The following is a 17,911-nucleotide window of genomic DNA, read 5'->3' on the forward strand; positions in this document are numbered from 1 at the left end:
GAACGTTTAGAGCTTTTACGCTATCAATTCGTTGTTTAGCTTATTTAAACAAAAAGGTAAAAAAGTATTTATTCGATCTTTGACCTTTAAAAATAAAAATGAATTGCGAATCAAACTCTAATATAAAGGCCAAATGTTATGACCACTGACACGAAATTCTGCGGCGAGTAATATTATAATATACATGCATATTATTTCAATCGGCTACCTGTGGTTACGGACATAAAACATGAATAAACAAGCAATAATATTTTGTGTAAAAATACGCGTATTCATAGATAAAATGGAAGCTTTTTCCATAACACTTTTTAAATTCTACATATAAAACAATAAATATTATAGTGCCACAGAATATAAAAATTAAAATATAATCTCTTTTTTGTACCAACTTCAAAGAAGCATGTTAATTCATAATTGTTTAAATGTTTAACACATAACTCAAGATAAATTAGTAAACAAACAATAAATATAATATAACTGTAATTGCTACACATAACTTCACAGCGAAGAATGTGTAACATATCAACAATAAATCACGCAAAGAAATCATAATTTATTTGCCTGAAGATACATCACTGTTTCTTTTTTAAATTACTTTCACTATCATGTACTGAGTATAATTTGAGTGAAAATAGTTTATGAAATATGTACATAATTATCTACATTTACTTTTTATATGTTTCGAATCGATATAATAATTATTTATTAACCAGTTTAAAATGTTTCTCTTTTTTAATAGAATTAATGCATTAGTAATGAGTGATATAAGCTATATTTTTTTTTACTAGATTCACCCGTACGAAGCTGGGGCGAGTGTCTAGTTTTTTCGTCTGGTAGTTATACGTTCGCTTCGCTCTCGTGTCTTTTAAGTTACCGACAGCTTTTCCCCATACAAAATCTAAAACAACTAGAAATAGGGGTATTTCTACCCAATTAGATGTAAATATGTTTTTGACTACTATCTATAAAAACAGATTTGTAGAAATTCAGATATTCAAGAGTGAGAAGAGAGACGTAGAGTCGTAGTGATATTATATTAAATTACGATATGGATCCATAATAATATGTACATGTTTTCAATTTATCTTATTAAAACGATATGTATATGTTTTAAATTTTAATCAAATCGAATTGAATAGCTTATTATATCTTATAAGCTATTATATTATAAATTGAATCAACTCTACATTTTGCTATTGAAGTATAACACAAATATTTTTAATAGAGTTTGAGAAGCCATAACAACAATTTTTATAATTGTTATCTGTCTGTTTATCTGATAAAATTACGGAAAAACTGGATCTAAATTTTGCCTACGTGCTGCTACAGCCTTAAAATACAGCCTCTACTTGAAGGGTATTTAAGTTTTAAGGTAGTATGAAGTATCGTAGTATGTTTTACATCTGTTTTATTTAAATAACGTATTTGTATTACGTTTCTTCATTGATTTTTCTATATAAAAAGTAAACACCTTCTAATTCACAGGAAAATTTGAAAAAGCTCATGCAAAAATCGTCAACATAAATTGGAATACATTTGCCTCGCACCCCAATATCCTGTCACATGCCGACACGGAATTATATCGACGCAATATCTACAAGGTACACGAATCACCATTTTATTAAACGTACATCTTATACAATATAAAAATGAATCGCAAAATGTGTTGGTAAGCGCATAACTCGAGAACGGCTGAACCGATTTCGATAATTCTTTTTCGGTTTTCTTTTTTTATTATATTCCTTGAAGTACGAGGATGGTTCTTATGTAGAGAAAACGTAAACATGTACCACGGGCGAAGCCGGGGCGGACCGCTAGTTTATATATAAATATATATATATATATATGTATAATGTATATACATACATGGTAGGTACATACATTCTTGTAGTATATTATATTCTCTTTATTTGTGTGGAATTTATCAAACTGTCAGCAGCTTCATAATTATTGTGACCTGATACTGTGTCTAACAGTGTCTAAAACTTCGTACATCTATGAATACAGAAAATATATCATAAAATTGTAAATTAAATGCGTAGATCATACATAGACATATAAAATATTTTAATTAATACTAAATGTGTATAAAAAGCTCTATAATAAATTTAATTCTAAGTTTTGTTGTCAATAATTAATATAAAACGTATATTTAAATGATACCGTACATAGTAACAAAGCCTTTGCACTCTATGGAGAAATCGAGTAAACATTAAGTGCTTCCCGTATAGATTCAACAAAGGACACCAATTAAAAAACAACTGTCCACCAATAAAAGGCAATAAGGGTATCTCATCTTGCGCTCATTAGGACCTACCGTTCAATACAATCTGGCTCCCAACTCACCAGCAAGAATAAAATCCACAGATTATACACAATAATCACGTCACAACACTACACTGGTTTGTTTTTATTTTCGTCGCGATTGTACGGAGCGCCGGGCTGGGCGCGTATCGAACCTCAACTGAGATATCGAGCGACGGCACACCCCGCGCCGCTCTAAACCAATTTATAATACATACGGAGACGCAGCATCCCTGCCCGAGTGTACAAACTAATTTCGACTGTATACCGTTAATATAGAACGCAATATGCAACGCGGATTGAATGCCGCAGAGGCAAAAACGCTGCTAGTTTTTGCTGGATCGCGAAGGGTGCGAATTGTGTATTTTCGCCGGTTTCCGACGTTTGTAATTGAATTGCGCGCTCAGCGTGACGATCGCATGTTTGTTGTGATACGGTGTTATTAAAATTAAGTATTATTTTATGTTACATTACTTACATTGTGAATTTATTTTCAGAGGAAAAACTTTCAGTAACATATTGCATACTACCAGCGAAGAAAAACAATCAGAATTACAATTCCTTGGAACAGAATTCAGCCTACCTAGAGCAGAACATTTGAAGACTTGAAAACGATCACATATGCATGAAACTAATATAATGGAGCGCAAAGCAGTAACAATGCTCAGAATAAAACGATTCTAAAGAGGCTTTACCCAAATATACGTTTCAAGGTAAATCGGGTTGTTTTATCTGCAGGAATATACGCCGCTTGAGACGGGCTACATTTGGCAATATTTCAACTATATGAACGTTCCACTACAGAAATGTTTTGCTTTATTCCAGAGATAGCAAGTCTGAATGCCCTCTGGGTTTAAATTGCGTTGAGTTTATCAACTTTGATGACCGGGTTACGGGTAACATTTTATTTTTATTTTTTTCAATCTGGTTGGCTTGAATTTGAATTTGACTTTATATCATACAGTTCACTAAATTAGATTTCTTATAAAAAATACGTTTTTACGTAAGCTTACTTCAGTTTTAGATGAATTAAATTTGAGATAGAGCTATTTGTGGTAGAGCTATTTTTTAAGACGCATGAAAAAAAAGCTGTGATAGATGACCAATTGAATGAAAACGACCATTTATAATTTTCATTCCATCCATTCAAATATGTGACTAATGTGCTCAATGTGACTAACATCCATAACTCTGATAGTATTGAATATAAACTATATCGTTGTCACTTCCGTAAATTTAATATCAAAGTTCCTCACTGAACCGTTGAGGAATCCTCTATTATGTATGCTAATCTAAATACGGATGGAATGGTAGAATTAACATCTATCAACACCAACATATCTTGTAGGTACTTCCATCATCCATTCCTTGAGCAATATGTCTATATGAATTTACTTTTGGATCACTTATGGTACCAAAATATAACGTCGTGTATTATTTTTATATAATGGAAAAATTGTTTGCAAATCGTTTAAAATCTCTTCGTGGTATTAAAATGAATTATTTAATAACTGTTTTATTAGAAACCGTTGTTAGATGTTTTTATGAAAATAATGTTTATTTTATTTAATACATTTTCAGTTAGCACAAATAATATCTACTTACCTAATATTGAACGAGGCGATAGGCTCTCAGAATTGACCTATTAGAATAATATTATAATTGTTTAAGATAATTCTTAGAATCTGTTCTTAAACTATACAAAAACAACTGAACTTTGTATAAATTAAGTACACAGAGGAAAGCAGAGATTCTGAACATTTATTATAATAAATTTACCCTCACATTGCTCTAGTGTTATTTCCATGAAAAAATATATATTTTGTCATATTTCTACAAATACAGACCACACTCGAGCAAAAATAATCTTTCTTCTTACCCATAACTTGATATATTCCGATCTTAATCAGTTTCCAGAAACCCATATCAAATTACGAAGCTCTGGGCTGTGAAGCGCCAACCTTTCTGTCTCTCTCCCTCTTATGCTTGACCATTGTTAACGAAAAGAGAGGTAAGATGTAACATGAGACGATAAAAGATTATCTTTTTGTGTCTCACTTGTCTAATAGAAGCTTCACAATGGCTTAATGAAAACTGCTCTTTGCTGTCGGACACTTGCTTTGTTATAACAATATATAAAAAGGTACAGGAAAATAAATATAAAATATACATGTACAATGTACATGTTTTTTTTAACTTTATTTTATTAATTTAATAAAATGGTATCTATTACGAGACATAGGTATCACAGACTACCTATTTATTATGGTCTGATCTTCTCCACTGAAAGAAAAGTTTTCCAAGCATAATAATATCTATAAAACGTAACGTAAAAATGAATAGATAAAAATTACAATAAAATGTAGACTGTAGAGCATTATTAGCTAATAAAATTTTGACGATACTAGCGAAGGACGTTATGACTTTTACAGACTTAGGTCCTTTATTTATTTTCAGCTTATACTTCCAAATTTGATGATAACTAAATAATGGATAAGTTAACTTGAGCATTATATCAAAGACTTTTGTAAAAAACAAATATTTTTTCTTTGTTTAATTGGAATGCTACAATTGCTTCATCAAGAAGTACGTGCACTGAATGCTGATAATTATTCCTTAATTAATAATCTTGTCAAACAAGACAACTTTGTTGCATGTCTTGTTACTTTACCCAGTGATTTTTTTTAAAATAATGTTCTCTTTTATATATTTCAACTTGTATTAATTATTATGATTTATTTATATATTTTTGTCTCTACAAGCCCAAAATCCGATTAGTATTTAAGAAGAAGACCATCATATAAACTAACTAATAACGAATATAATAGCAGAAATGACTTTGAACTGTATAACTTGTATAACACTCGCATAAAATATACCGTATTCAATCACAAAAATTTATTTTTCATAAACCTAAAATATTAAATGAATCTACAAATCCTATTGAATAGAAGTTTTATAATCCGAACAGTATGGGGTTTCATGGAATTTATACCCCATATTTTTGCAGAGATTGGCGTGGAGCCAAACTATTTATGAGTTTCTATACAAGGGCGGGAATATCACCTTGACCGATAACTTCTATTGCCCTCAGAAAAATGCTATTAGTATACATTTGTAATCGAAACTTCCGATCTAATTAATTATCGAAATGATAATCACTCTACTCATATCTGCCAATAAAATATCTATAACCATTGACACCATGCACCCCACGCTTTTTTTTAAATAAAATAATTTTTTTTACTCACACTATTATTAATTTATATTCATTGAAATTTTTAACACTATTTTCTTAATTTAAATTCATTTAAATTTATTTTCTATTTTTTAGTTCGGTTTTCTATAAAAAGCGTGTTTTTTAGTTTTTTTAAACTATTATTAATTTTCTACTTTTTACTTTGGATTATTTATAATAGCTTGTTTTTTTTAATTTTAAACTATTGCACGACTCATGATGCGAAGCATCAGAGAGTGCTTTACGATCGAAAAATTTTTTTCGCCTTATTTTGGCAACTATTTTTAGTATAGCCATAGACAAATATACTCAAGGTATAGCCTTGTTAAAGGAATGAAGATATTTTGCATACTATTGTCGAGATAATTTAACGGAGATTAATTCTATACTTGCTAAAAATTACTTTAGTGCAATAGAAACGGAAAATAATTAAACTTACAACTTAGTCACAGAGACGGTGGCGGACTCTTCGTGGCTCGTGAAATCTAAGTTACATGCACGCATAAAAATTATTTGTTAGGACAACAAAAACAGGGATCACAAAAAAATATGCTGTGATAAAAAATGAATTTACTTACAATAACAAATCAACTAGTTTATTTAACAAGATGAACTAAGTTGCAATAACAAAATAGTTTTCTTATTAATAAAATTTGTTACTTGAATAAGCTTGCTTTAACAAATCGATTTATTACTTCAATAAAACTATTTTTTTTAAATAATTGAAGGATTCGGTTACAATAACGAAATAATTTTGTTGAGTGAACATATGATTTTTAATTTTTTTTTAAACTATTATTTGTTTTGGAGAATTAAAATTCTCTTTAGTATACAAAAATTTGTCAATATTAGAGAAAACGGCTAAAGATAATTATTAGAAATAAAAATTAACATCGAGTCCTGCCTTATCGACTGTAGAGAAAAATTATAGAAAATTTTATTTATTTTCTTACCTTATCGACTATAGATGAAAATTATATAAATTAACAAAAATCATATTTTGCAAATTGAAAAATAGAATAATTTTATCAAATTAGTGTTAGAATAATTTTATCTACAAAGTTTGAACGAAATCTGGCTGTTTAAAGTGGGTCAAAATCGCGCCCGAAGTCGGTTACAAACAAACATAGAAAACGGATAAAGATAATTTGTGTTGCGTGTTCGTGTTCGTGTTCGTGTTCGTGTTCGTGTTCGCTGTTCGCTGTTCGCTGTTCGCTGTTCGCTGTTCGCTGTTCGCTGTTCGCTGTTCGCTGTTCGCTGTTCGCTGTTCGCTGTTCGCTGTTCGCTGTTCGCTGTTCGCTGTTCGCTGTTCGCTGTTCGCTGTTCGCTGTTCGCTGTTCGCTGTTCGCTGTTCGCTGTTCGCTGTTCGCTGTTCGCTGTTCGCTGTTCGCTGTTCGCTGTTCGCTGTTCGCTGTTCGCTGTTCGCTGTTCGCTGTTCGCTGTTCGCTGTTCGCTGTTCGCTGTTCGCTGTTCGCTGTTCGCTGTTCGCTGTTCGCTGTTCGCTGTTCGCTGTTCGCTGTTCGCTGTTCGCTGTTCGCTGTTCGCTGTTCGCTGTTCGCTGTTCGCTGTTCGCTGTTCGCTGTTCGCTGTTCGCTGTTCGCTGTTCGCTGTTCGCTGTTCGCTGTTCGCTGTTCGCTGTTCGCTGTTCGCTGTTCGCTGTTCGCTGTTCGCTGTTCGCTGTTCGCTGTTCGCTGTTCGCTGTTCGCTGTTCGCTGTTCGCTGTTCGCTGTTCGCTGTTCGCTGTTCGCTGTTCGCTGTTCGCTGTTCGCTGTTCGCTGTTCGTTGTTCGTTGTTCGTGTTTGTGTTTGTGTTCGAATTAAAATTCGAGTTTGTGTTCGTGTTCGTGTTCGTGTTCGTTGTTCGTTGTTCGTTGTTCGATGTTCATTGTTCGTGTTTGTGTTTGTGTTCAAATTAAAATTCGAGTTTGTGTTCGTGTTCGTGTTCGTGTTCGTGTTTGTGTTTGTTCACATTCACATTCACATTCACATTGTTCGTTGTTCGCTGTTCGCTGTTCGCTGTTCGCTGTTCGCTGTTCGCTGTTCGCTGTTCGCTGTTCGCTGTTCGCTGTTCGCTGTTCGCTGTTCGCTGTTCGCTGTTCGCCTTTCGCTGTTCGCTGTTCGCTGTTCGCTGTTCGCTGTTCGTTGTTCGTTGTTCGTTGTTCGTTGTTCGTTGTTCGTGTTTGTGTTTGTGTTCGAATTAAAATTCGAGTTTGTGTTCGTGTTCGTGTTCGTGTTCGTGTTCGTGTTCGTTGTTCGTTGTTCGTTGTTCGTTGTTCGATGTTCATTGTTCGTGTTTGTGTTTGTGTTCGAATTAAAATTCGAGTTTGTGTTCGTGTTCGTGTTCGTGTTCGTGTTCGTGTTCGTGTTCGTGTTCGTGTTTGTGTTTGTTCACATTCACATTCACATTCACATTGTTCGTTGTTCATTGTTCGTTGTTCGTTGTTCGTTGTTCGTTGTTCGTTGTTCGTTGTTCGTTGTTCGTTGTTCGTTGTTCGTTGTTCGTTGTTCGTTGTTCGTTGTTCGTTGTTCGTTGTTCGTTGTTCACTGTTCGATGTTCGCTGTTCGCTGTTCGCTGTTCGCTGTTCGCTGTTCGCTGTTCGCTGTTCGCTGTTCGCTGTTCGCTGTTCGCTGTTCGCTGTTCGCTGTTCGCTGTTCGCTGTTCGCTGTTCGCTGTTCGCTGTTCGCTGTTCGCTGTTCGCTGTTCGCTGTTCGCTGTTCGCTGTTCGCTGTTCGCTGTTCGCTGTTCGCTGTTCGCTGTTCGCTGTTCGCTGTTCGCTGTTCGCTGTTCGCTGTTCGCTGTTCGCTGTTCGCTGTTCGCTGTTCGCTGTTCGCTGTTCGCTGTTCGCTGTTCGCTGTTCGCTGTTCGCTGTTCGCTGTTCGCTGTTCGCTGTTCGCTGTTCGCTGTTCGCTGTTCGCTGTTCGTTGTTCGTTGTTCGTTGTTCGTGTTTGTGTTTGTGTTTGTGTTCGAATTAAAATTCGAGTTTGTGTTCGTGTTCGTGTTCGTGTTCGTTGTTCGTTGTTCGTTGTTCGTTGTTCGTTGTTCGATGTTCATTGTTCGTGTTTGTGTTTGTGTTCGAATTAAAATTCGAGTTTGTGTTCGTGTTCGTTTTCGTGTTCGTGTTCGTGTTCGTGTTTGTGTTTGTTCACATTCACATTCACATTCACATTGTTCGTTGTTCATTGTTCGTTGTTCGTTGTTCGTTGTTCGTTGTTCGTTGTTCGCTGTTCGCTGTTCGCTGTTCGCTGTTCGCTGTTCGCTGTTCGCTGTTCGCTGTTCGCTGTTCGCTGTTCGCTGTTCGCTGTTCGCTGTTCGCTGTTCGCTGTTCGCTGTTCGCTGTTCGCTGTTCGCTGTTCGCTGTTCGCTGTTCGCTGTTCGCTGTTCGCTGTTCGCTGTTCGCTGTTCGCTGTTCGCTGTTCGCTGTTCGCTGTTCGCTGTTCGCTGTTCGCTGTTCGCTGTTCGCTGTTCGCTGTTCGCTGTTCGCTGTTCGCTGTTCGCTGTTCGCTGTTCGCTGTTCGCTGTTCGCTGTTCGCTGTTCGCTGTTCGCTGTTCGCTGTTCGCTGTTCGCTGTTCGCTGTTCGCTGTTCGCTGTTCGCTGTTCGCTGTTCGCTGTTCGCTGTTCGCTGTTCGCTGTTCGCTGTTCGCTGTTCGCTGTTCGTTGTTCGTTGTTCGTTGTTCGTTGTTCGTGTTCGTGTTCGTGTTCGTGTTCGTGTTCATTGTTCGTTGTTCGTTGTTCGTTGTTCGTTGTTCATTGTTCGTTGTTCGTTGTTCGTTGTTCGTTGTTCGTTGTTCGCTGTTCGCTGTTCGCTGTTCGTTGTTCGCTGTTCGCTGTTCGCTGTTCGCTGTTCGTTGTTCGTTGTTCGTTGTTCGTTGTTCGTTGTTCGTTGTTCGTTGTTCGTTGTTCGTTGTTCGTGTTTGTGTTTGTGTTCGAATTAAAATTCGAGTTTGTGTTCGTGTTCGTGTTCGTGTTCGTTGTTCGTTGTTCGTTGTTCGTTGTTCGATGTTCATTGTTCGTGTTTGTGTTTGTGTTCGAATTAAAATTCGAGTTTGTGTTCGTGTTCGTTTTCGTGTTCGTGTTCGTGTTCGTGTTCGTGTTTGTGTTTGTTCACATTCACATTCACATTCACATTGTTCGTTGTTCATTGTTCGTTGTTCGTTGTTCGTTGTTCGTTGTTCGTTGTTCGCTGTTCGCTGTTCGCTGTTCGCTGTTCGCTGTTCGCTGTTCGCTGTTCGCTGTTCGCTGTTCGCTGTTCGCTGTTCGCTGTTCGCTGTTCGCTGTTCGCTGTTCGCTGTTCGCTGTTCGCTGTTCGCTGTTCGCTGTTCGCTGTTCGCTGTTCGCTGTTCGCTGTTCGCTGTTCGCTGTTCGCTGTTCGCTGTTCGCTGTTCGCTGTTCGCTGTTCGCTGTTCGCTGTTCGGTGTTCGTTGTTCGTTGTTCGTTGATCGTTGATCGTTGTTCGTTGTTCGTTGTTCGTTGTTCGTTGTTCGTTGTTCGTTGTTCGTTGTTCGTTGTTCGTTGTTCGTTGTTCGTTGTTCGTTGTTCGTTGTTCGTTGTTCGTTGTTCGTTGTTCGTTGTTCGTTGTTCGTTGTTCGTGTTTGTGTTTGTGTTCGAATTAAAATTCGAGTTTGTGTTCGTGTTCGTGTTCGTGTTCGTTGTTCGTTGTTCGTTGTTCGTTGTTCGATGTTCATTGTTCGTGTTTGTGTTTGTGTTCGAATTAAAATTCGAGTTTGTGTTCGTGTTCGTGTTCGTGTTCGTGTTCGTGTTCGTGTTCGTGTTCGTGTTCATTGTTCGCTGTTCGCTGTTCGCTGTTCGCTGTTCGCTGTTCGCTGTTCGCTGTTCGCTGTTCGCTGTTCGCTGTTCGCTGTTCGCTGTTCGCTGTTCGCTGTTCGCTGTTCGCTGTTCGCTGTTCGCTGTTCGCTGTTCGCTGTTCGCTGTTCGCTGTTCGCTGTTCGCTGTTCGCTGTTCGCTGTTCGCTGTTCGCTGTTCGCTGTTCGCTGTTCGCTGTTCGCTGTTCGCTGTTCGCTGTTCGCTGTTCGCTGTTCGCTGTTCGCTGTTCGCTGTTCGCTGTTCGCTGTTCGCTGTTCGCTGTTCGCTGTTCGCTGTTCGCTGTTCGCTGTTCGCTGTTCGCTGTTCGCTGTTCGCTGTTCGCTGTTCGCTGTTCGCTGTTCGCTGTTCGCTGTTCGCTGTTCGCTGTTCGCTGTTCGCTGTTCGCTGTTCGCTGTTCGCTGTTCGCTGTTCGCTGTTCGTTGTTCGTTGTTCGTTGTTCGTTGTTCGTGTTTGTGTTTGTGTTCGAATTAAAATTCGAGTTTGTGTTCGTGTTCGTGTTCGTGTTCGCTGTTCGCTGTTCGCTGTTCGCTGTTCGCTGTTCGCTGTTCGCTGTTCGCTGTTCGCTGTTCGCTGTTCGCTGTTCGCTGTTCGCTGTTCGCTGTTCGCTGTTCGCTGTTCGCTGTTCGCTGTTCGCTGTTCGTTGTTCGATGTTCGATGTTCATTGTTCGTTGTTCGTTGTTCGTTGTTCGTTGTTCGATGTTCATTGTTCGTGTTTGTGTTTGTGTTCGAATTAAAATTCGAGTTTGTGTTCGTGTTCGTGTTCGTGTTCGTGTTCGTGTTCGTTGTTCGTTGTTCGTTGTTCGTTGTTCGTTGTTCATTGTTCGTTGTTCGTTGTTCGTTGTTCGTTGTTCGTTGTTCGTTGTTCGTTGTTCGTTGATCGTTGTTCGTTGTTCGTTGATCGTTGTTCGTTGTTCGTTGTTCGTTGTTCGTTGTTCGTTGTTCGTTGTTCGTTGATCGTTGTTCGTTGTTCGTTGATCGTTGTTCGTTGTTCGTTGTTCGTTGTTCGTTGTTCGTTGTTCGTTGTTCGTTGTTCGTTGTTCGTTGTTCGTTGTTCGTTGTTCGTTGTTCGTTGTTCGTTGTTCGTTGTTCGTTGTTCGTTGTTCGTTGTTCGTTGTTCGTTTTTCGTTGTTCGTTGTTCGTTGTTCGTTGTTCGTTGTTCGTTGTTCGTTGTTCGTTGTTCGTTGTTCGTTGTTCGTTGTTCGTTGTTCGTTGTTCGTTGTTCGTTGTTCGTTGTTCGTTGTTCGTTGTTCGTTGTTCGTTGTTCGTTGTTCGTTGTTCGTTGTTCGTTGTTCGTTGTTCGTTGTTCGTTGTTCGTTGTTCGTTGTTCGTTGTTCGTTGTTCGTTGTTCGTTGTTCGTTGTTCGTTGTTCGTTGTTCGTTGTTCGTTGTTCGTTGTTCGTTGTTCGTTGTTCGTTGTTCGATGTTCATTGTTCGTGTTTGTGTTTGTGTTCGAATTAAAATTCGAGTTTGTGTTCGTGTTCGTGTTCGTGTTCGTGTTTGTGTTTGTTCACATTCACATTCACATTGTTCGTTGTTCCTTGTTCGTTGTTCGTTGTTCGTTGTTCGTTGTTCGTTTTTCGTTGTTCGTTGTTCGTTGTTCGTTGTTCGTTGTTCGTTGTTCGTTGTTCGTTGTTCGTTGTTCGTTGTTCGTTGTTCGTTGTTCGTTGTTCGTTGTTCGTTGTTCGTTGTTCGTTGTTCGTTGTTCGTTGTTCGTTGTTCGTTGTTCGTTGTTCGTTGTTCGTTGTTCGTTGTTCGTTGTTCGTTGTTCGTTGTTCGTTGTTCGTTGTTCGTTGTTCGTTGTTCGTTGTTCGTTGTTCGTTGTTCGTTGTTCGTTGTTCGTTGTTCGTTGTTCGATGTTCGTTGTTCGTGTTTGTGTTTGTGTTTGTGTTCGAATTAAAATTCGAGTTTGTGTTCGTGTTCGTGTTCGTGTTCGTGTTCGTGTTCGTGTTCGTGTTCGTGTTCGTGTTCGTGTTCGTGTTCGTGTTCGTGTTCGTTTGGAACTAAAAATTGGAAATAAAAATTAACATCGAGTCCTACCTTATGGACTGTAGAAAAAAATTATAGAAAATTTTAATTATTTTCTTACCTTATCGACTATAGATGAAAATTATATAAATTTACAAAAATCATATTTTGCAAATTGAAAAATGGAATAATTTTATCAAATTAGTGTATTGTCATCGATCCTCAATAAATCTACAAAGTTTGAACGAAATCTGGCCGTTTAAAGTGGGTCAAAATCGCCCCTAAAGAAGTCTGTTACAAACAAACATACAAACATACAGGTGAAGCTAATAAAAAGCGTGTAAAAATACCAATGAATGGAGAAAATTCTTATTGAGTACCTTCAAACTTTTGCACCTACTTGGATGTTTTACTTGAATTTTATTTTGCCTAGTCATCAAGTTTATTTCAATTTTCAAATTTAAATGTATGTTTTTATGTAATGTTAACATTAACGACTTCTGCGAAAATTTAATTAAATTTGTAATAAATAAAGAGGTTACAGTTAATGTAGTTCATGTGGTTCTTACGTGCATACAGTTTTTTCAGACGCCATATTACATATTTTAATTTTATAGACGACCTATTTACCAATTAGAGCCAGCGCGCACGAGCAACTTTGTCTCCGCAACTATTTTGTCTCTCCCATCAATTTGTATGGGAAGTTGCGTCGCTACGTGCGCGCACTTTCATACTAGCCCATGGGTGGGAGAGACAAAATAGTTGCGGAGACAAAAAAGTTGCGGAGACAAAGTTGCTCGTGCGCGCCTAGCTTTAATTTTGTGGGAAAATAAACAGTATTGTAATGCCAAAGGTGTCAATTTAAATAAAATAAACAATGCCGATTAAAAGGTTGAACGGTAGCTTCTTTGTTGTTTTGCCTAATTAAAAATGCGTTTCGATTTGTAATCCAATTCGATTTTATTGCACGAATTGTTTTCGATTCGAACCATTTCCTTCTGTGATCATAGAATAAGTTGAAAGACTTTGTAGACATATACAATATATATATATATATCAATATATATATATATATATATATATATAAATAGTTTATATCAGGAAATATTAAAATATTATTTTTGGAGCAAAATTGTCCCCAACACCTCAATTAATAACCTATGTATTTTTTAATTTTCATACATGCTTCATTAATAAAAATCTGTCAAATTTGTAACACAGTAATTATACAGACAGGTTTTGTAACTAGATTATTATTTTAAATAGCATAAAATATAAAAGCCTCCGTTTTTCGATTCAACATGAAATACTTGTTGAATTCGAAATAATGTAACATGATGATTAATAAAAAAAAATCTATCACTTAACTATTGTCTAAACAGTCGGGCACCACGCACCCTTTTTTTCCTATAAAATTATTTTTCTCTAATTTGGTATATAACTAATTAAATATCTACCCCAGCCTACTCCTTGCTCTTATCATGTGCGTCATCAAGTGTCGGCGCCTGTAAGGTGCTAACACATGAATAATTGAGAGAAGATATCGGTCCATCAGCGACTTGAGTATTCTATACAAAACTTGAAGCTAACTAGTATCTATATTGTTCTTGTTTTTAATGAGCTTTGAGCCAAGAGACTGGCAATATCGTGAAATCTAGAAATAGGATTCAGTATTTCTGTTTTAGATTTTCTTGTTGTTATATTATGAAGATTTTATTTGCTTTTTCTCTTAATTAAGCAATACATTTAATTAATTTATTGATATTTTCGAAACGAAAGGAAGACCCGGGAAACAGCATATTAAACGCGTAGGTATTCGTTGTATCATTTAGTTTATTTTAAAAACAAATAGTCAAATTATTTATTGATTTAGTCTGTGTTAGTCCGTATCCTGAATTCAATTTGTTGACACAATATTTAATACACCACTTATTCAAGTTGAAAACTTTTAGAAGTGAAATTGTTAGGAAAATAAAAATATCCTTCTATTTCCAATAATGCTCGCCTTTGTCGATATTTATGTTGATTCCCACCACAGCTCCAATATTCTGTATTCCAGAGACGTTGTTATTTAAATTGTATTCACCACCTTGGGTTTAACGATAAGATACACTCAGATAAGTGTATATAGAAGGAATAACTAGGACTGTGTTACATTTTAAATTCTAGTCACTTTCGAAACCACATTTCAATTATTTTATGCTTCCTATATGTTTACTTAAGAGATTTGACGAAAATACATTATTTAACTCACAAACGTACAACTTTATTTAGTAATGTAATAATCGTAATGAAATTAATAATTATGTTTCAGGCAATTAGCTTGCTCTACTTGTAGGGCCATTCATTTGACGGAGATTATAAACTAATTACAAGGATTACCATGCGGTCCGTTGGTACACACACTAAATTAGGTATTAATTTTATTAATTCATGAAGCTCACAATTTTCATTCAAATAAATAAAATGCATTTTTCCTGCAAATAATTAATTATTCATAACAACATTTTTAATATTGATATATTTGACTATGACGGACCACCCGGTTAATATATTATTGGAAAAAATATACCTACGACAATTTTATTCTAAAAGTTTCAATAACATTTCTAAGCAAGTAGATACAGTCTCACCGCATTTGAAAATGCTACCTACGTCAGTTAAAATCTGAGGCTAGGCTTACACGAGGGAAATATCATCCTCCCAATTAGTTCTATTACTTACTAGTGAAGATTGCCAAGTCACAGTTAAATAGTTGCTAGAATTACATCATTATTTAAACATAATATATATAATGTAGTAACGTAAAACGCTACGTAAAATTGAAATAGGTACATATTTGTTTATAACTTTTCAATAATAATAAGATTTATTGATTAAGTATTAAGATTAACATATTAAAATTTGTATGTTTGTTATCGTGTCGTTTTAGTGTTCAATAAAATGTATTCTTGTTTCTATATTTAATTTAAAAAAAATATTGCCAATGCAGAAAAAATAATGGCGATTTTTACCACTAATTTAAAAACACACTTTTATTAGACTAAAGTTCAGTCAATAAAACTGCTAGTAACGATACTAGTACAACTAAATTCTTTAATAAACTTCGTAGATCAGTTCCAATCACTACATACTTCATACACTATACACTTCAGGTTTTAGCTTCATTGAGCGCATCTCTTTTTATTAACTTTCCTTGTCTATGGAGTTTGAAACTAGACGTGGGTAGATTTATTAATAAACCGACCATGATATAAGGAGGTCATAAATTCAACTATATGTTTGTAATATTAGCCACATACTCTGTACTCACATAATAGCTCATCTATTACCGAGATTATAATATAATTTTAAATACCGCAGTATATCTACATTAGGTATATGATCCATCATCTTATTTTACTTGCCTTTCCAGCTTTCCATATTCGTCAAACTAACTTTATCTTTAGTGCCTTTATTTTTATCTTTTACAATTTAATGTATGTAAAATAAATATGTATAATTGAAGTAGAGCCAAAGAGTTTATAATAAGTCATTTTAAATCTACATCATCTTTTTTAAGAAAATATGTCTTGATAGACCCTAATAATAATGATAGATTATCACACAAGAAAAGCGTCATAAAATTGTATTGAATCATCTTAAAGGATGCGTAAAGGCAGCTCACGATAGCTATCCACATAAAAGCCTACATGTTACCAGAATGAGCCAAGGTACAGTACAATAGCCTCTCAAACGTACATATATACACATATTGTTAATTTCCCACCCCGAGAAGGGTCTCCATTCAAGCGAAAACTACACAAAATAGCGCCTCAGGACTCTGTTTTGAGGGCCCTATTTCATATGTTTGACGGATGGTGAGGTAAATAGGAGTATGTATGTAGGAGTAATTATGTGTCATCTGCATTTTTAATTTGATAGTGAAGGTATCGATATATTTTATAAATGAAAATAACATTTAATAAACAGTTGTTTAATTTAAAATATTTAATATAATATAATTGAATGAATACTCTGAATTTGGAAAGAGCTTTTACAGATATTATATTGTTTCAAGAGAAAGAGCTTTTTCAGCTATTCCTAGCGTATAATTATTTAACTAGTTTCACGGTTTCAATAAATCCGTAAATATTTCTAGCTTCTTTAATAACGACGTAAATAAGTGCATTTTAACAGAAATAAACGTAATATTTTTAATACCATTTTAGTACGTTATTACTCGTATTAAGTACCGTACGCTACAATGTGCCACAACTACAATTCAAGTAGGAAATAATGTTTAAAAACAGATCCAACTGAATTACTTTCTAAGAAGATTTTCTTTAAACCACTTGCCCTCAATGTACTTGCGGGCTTCCATCGCTATTCTGTGAAACGATTATAATTCTCAACTTATGTTATTATAAACTAGTTGCCCCAGCAAACATTGCCCCAAGCCCCTTCTTACTTTTTATTAATAAGAACCTTTCTTGTGCCTTTAAACAAAACGGTAAAAAAATTGCCGAATTGGTAGAGAGTTATCATTTCCTACGATTCGTTTTTATTTTATAGATAAATAATATGATAAGTATAATCTTTCTCTATGCATTTTTTCGTATTCCAGTTAAGAATTTATTAAAAAAGGCTTTAGTTTAAATTTAAGTTAAACCAAAATAATATTTTCTATGCAGTTTAGTGCTTGCTGTTACGCACTTAGAGGGTTTTCATATGGTAACAATTAAGTATCGAAGCCTTTCCTCTTTAATCACCTAAGGAAACCAAATTGTATTGAAATTTCTTGCAAGTTAAAATATCAAGTTTCTTGTTATGAAAATATTTTCTGATTTATAGCATGTTGTTTTGTATCAACACCTGAACCTCCCAATTTATTTTTAATCACTCACTCAAGGGATCACGGCGAATATAGCTAACAAAAAAACCTATAACAAATTTTAATTTACTATAATACCACACAAATAAAATTTTCTAGAATAGTGAACCGCTATGAATTGTATTTTAAAGTCTTGCAATTTCACCAAATAAACAGAAGAAAATTGTTCATTTTAAAGCTTTATCTGCATTTCGAAATATTTCCAGAATGTGTTTTATCTTTCTACATAAACTTAACAACCTAGATATTTTCACTTCTATATTTTGAAATAATTCTGAAATACTGTTAAATGAACCTTCCAATTTATAAGGAAAATACCACATTTAGATAACATCGTCACATAATTATATATTTTTTTAATATACACATACTTACTTACTTACTTACAAAAATGTATATAAAGAAAGCACCGCACTTTGTATTTTTATTTTCTAATAAAAATGCAAAGAATTCACCCGAAAGTTTTCAAACTCAAATCTAATACTTGTTAAAGAATCTGCTAGTAAAATTCCCTTACAGAATGTTGATTTTATTCCACAACTACACTGTCTCCAATTTAACACGAACTAAGAAATTGATCTGAATCTATTCCATTTAATTGATTGCTATTATATAAATCAAAACAATGTTTAAACATTTAACGATAGCTTCTGTTACATTTTAGATCATTAGTAAAACAAACTCAAACTCAAACTCAAACATTTTTTTAT

The 17,911-nt window shown here is 35.2% G+C and overlaps 1 protein-coding gene across 2 annotated transcripts in view; it reads right to left on the minus strand.

Moving 5' to 3' along the window:
- Prosap (SH3 and multiple ankyrin repeat domains prosap) overlaps nt 1-2,466 on the minus strand; it is a 150,750-nt gene extending 148,284 nt beyond the window's left edge. The window contains exon 1 of one of the 2 annotated variants that reach the window (XM_090110484.1): nt 2,347-2,466. The gene's annotated coding sequence lies outside the window, so the exon portion shown is untranslated. Of the gene's footprint in view, nt 1-2,317 lie in introns of both variants that reach the window. The other variant, XM_090110483.1, reaches the window with a different exon arrangement.
- Between the last annotated feature and the right edge of the window lie 15,445 nt (nt 2,467-17,911).

The sequence above is a fragment of the Colias eurytheme genome, chromosome 15 (genome assembly GCF_061535395.1).
Source record: "Colias eurytheme isolate Ceu_HAF_F1 chromosome 15, ilColEury1 Martin Lab GWU primary, whole genome shotgun sequence".
Lineage (NCBI taxonomy): Eukaryota > Metazoa > Arthropoda > Insecta > Lepidoptera > Pieridae > Colias > Colias eurytheme.